The sequence below is a fragment of the Muntiacus reevesi genome, chromosome 11, assembly GCF_963930625.1.
Source record: "Muntiacus reevesi chromosome 11, mMunRee1.1, whole genome shotgun sequence".
NCBI lineage: Eukaryota > Metazoa > Chordata > Mammalia > Artiodactyla > Cervidae > Muntiacus > Muntiacus reevesi.
The window spans coordinates 18,014,275-18,017,114 of NC_089259.1; positions in this window are offsets into that span (position 1 = coordinate 18,014,275).

The window sequence follows — 2,840 nt, forward strand, 5'->3', positions numbered from 1 at the left end:
ACACACACACACACACACACACACACACACACACACCAGTCCCCAGGGAGATTTATCTTGAAGTAAATCATAAACAATAAAGGTTTTCCCAGGTGCATTTTACTGGATGGGGGGCAAACAATATGGCCCCAGTGTTCCTTGGGCCAGAATGGGGGGCATGCAGCTTTGTGTCTCTGATCTTCAGGGCAACACTCAGGCCATCTCAGTGTGGAAACCAGAGCATTCCCTTAGGCAGGGTTAGGGAAGTGTTTTTTTATTCCTAGGAAATATCACTGCGGGGCAGCCCCCTCACTTGGGTGTTAAGGGGAGGAAGGGTGGCTTCAGAGCTGACAGGTGCAGTGGAATGGGCTGCCTTAAAGTGGGGGTGTGGCAGTAACTTCGGGGGTGGGGTGTGGTGGGGCCCTAGTCATCCTAGGTGGAATCTACCTCATATCCACTTCTTCCCACTTTCTCATTGCCCTTCATATCAGAACCGGCAGCCTTCCTACCTAGGAGACTTCCCATGCGCATCTTCATTCGATCTCACTTTTCCCCAACTTTGACTGCCTCAGCTTCTCCTCAGGGCACAAAAAGGTCAATTAAAGCGAATTCATGATAATTGAAAACAATGATCACTTTGATACAGGTGAGGGTGAGGATGAAAGTTGCTCAGTCGTGTCTGACTCTTTGCAACCCCATGGACTATACAGTCCATGGAATTCTTTAGACCAGAATACTGGAGTGGGTAGCCTATCCCTTCTCCAGGGGATCTTCCCAGCCCAGGAGTCAAACCAGGATCTCCTGAATTGCAGGCAGATTCTTTACTAACTGACCTATAAGGGAAAGATTGAGACAAATCTCTCCTTTAGTGGAACACCTCCAAATCCCCACCTGGCCTGTTCTCTTGGGCCTAAGTGCCTATAGGCTCCAGAACTAAAGAAGTGGGCAAGGGGAAAGGGGATCATTCAGTTCAGTTCAGTTCAGTCACTCAGGTGTGTCTGACTCTTTGTGATCCCATGGACTGCAACAGGCCTCCCTGTCCATCACCAACTCCCTGAGTTTACTTAAACTCATGTCCATTGAGTCGCTGACACCATCCAACCATCTCATTCTCTGTTGTCCTCTTCTCCTCCCACCTTCAATCTTTCCCAGAATCAGGGTCTTTACCAATGAGTCAGTTCTTCACATCAGGTGGCCAAAGTATTGGAGTTTCAGCTTCAGCATCAGTCCTTGCAATAAATATTCAGGACTGATTTCCTTTAGGATGGACTGGTTGGATCTCCTTGCAGTTCAAGGGACTCTCAAGAGTCTTTTCCAACACCACAATTCAAAAGCATCAATTCTTCATTGCTCGGTTTTCTTTATGGTCCAACTCTCACATCCATACATGACTACTTGAAAAACCATAGCTTTGTTGGCAAAGTAATGTCTCTGCTTTCAAGCCTAATGAAGCTTCATGTCAAATAAAGGAGAACCTATCCCTTCACCAGAGCTATCTCCTTGAGCCTCTTACCATCAAAAAAAGTGCACCACCCTCTTATGTCACCACTAGCCAATCAGAACAAAGCCACACACCCTGCAGCCCTCACCCCAAAATCTGCTGATAAAAACCTTTCCCCGCAAACCATCAGGGAGTTCAAGGTTTTTGAGCATGAGCCACTCGTTCTCCTGGGCCCATGAACTTTGTTTGGTAACAAGTACATCCATAAAATACAATGCTTTCCAGCCACAAATTCCTTTAGACAAATCTACCTGAATGGATTTGGACCTGTCCCCTGGGCATTTTAGGTGAAAAACAGAGTATTCATTATGTTACCACTTCAATCCTAAAGGAAATCAACCCTAAATATTCATTGGAAGGACTGATGCTGAAGCTGAAGCTCCAATACTTTGGCCACTTGATGGGAAGAGCCTACTCATTGGAAAAGACCCTGATGCTGGAAGGATTGAGGGCAAGAGGAGAAAGGGACAACAGAGGACTAGGTGGTTGGATGGCATCACTGACTCAATGGACAGGAATTTGAGCAAGCTCCAGGAGGTGGTAAAGGACAGGGAAGCCTGGCGTGCTGAGTCCATGGGGTGGTAAAGGACACGTCTGAACAACTAAACAACAGCAGAAAAAAAAAGGAAGAAAAAGCAGGGTACAGAACGTTTCTGAATCTGTAACAGATTGGTACAGAGAGAGAAAAGAAACATGTATTTCCCTACATACCTTGTTGTTTTGCAGTTATTGGAATGTACATGAATCATCTATTCAAAAATTAATTAAAAAAAAAAAAATAAAGAAAGCACTTAGAAAATCAATGCTATCCAATTGATTGACTGATCTTGGCCTTCCTAGGAGGACTTACAGATGAGAATTGAGGGTAGGAAGGCTTTCAGAGGGATACATTGGTCTAGGGAATGTTTTAAAGCCAGGGCCGGGCTTGGGAGAAGCAGACTGGAAAAAGTGTCAATAGACACCAAGAGACAATCACGCTTGAAAGAACTTGTGAAGTACTTAAGTTCCCTGACACTTGGGAATTACATCCTAGCTGTGACACCATTATGGAAGTGAGAATGTGCTGGTTTAGAACGCCCAGAGCACTTACCTCCAGTTCTGGAGACTGTCCAAAGAGTCTCCTCTGCAGTCTTGAAGGGCTGTGTCATCACCATGCAAATCTTCAACAAAGGCTGCTTGTCTTCCCCTGGAGGGGGCTGGGGGGACAGCACAGAGGCTCAGAGCCCAGCAAAGCGAGAAGCTAGAGGTTGTGGGTCCCCAATAATACATACATTTCCAAATCTTGCCTTTTTGGTGAGGAGCAGGAAACAGAGAGGAGCTTGGTCTCTTCTCTGGGAAATGAATAAATCACAGTGTCAGG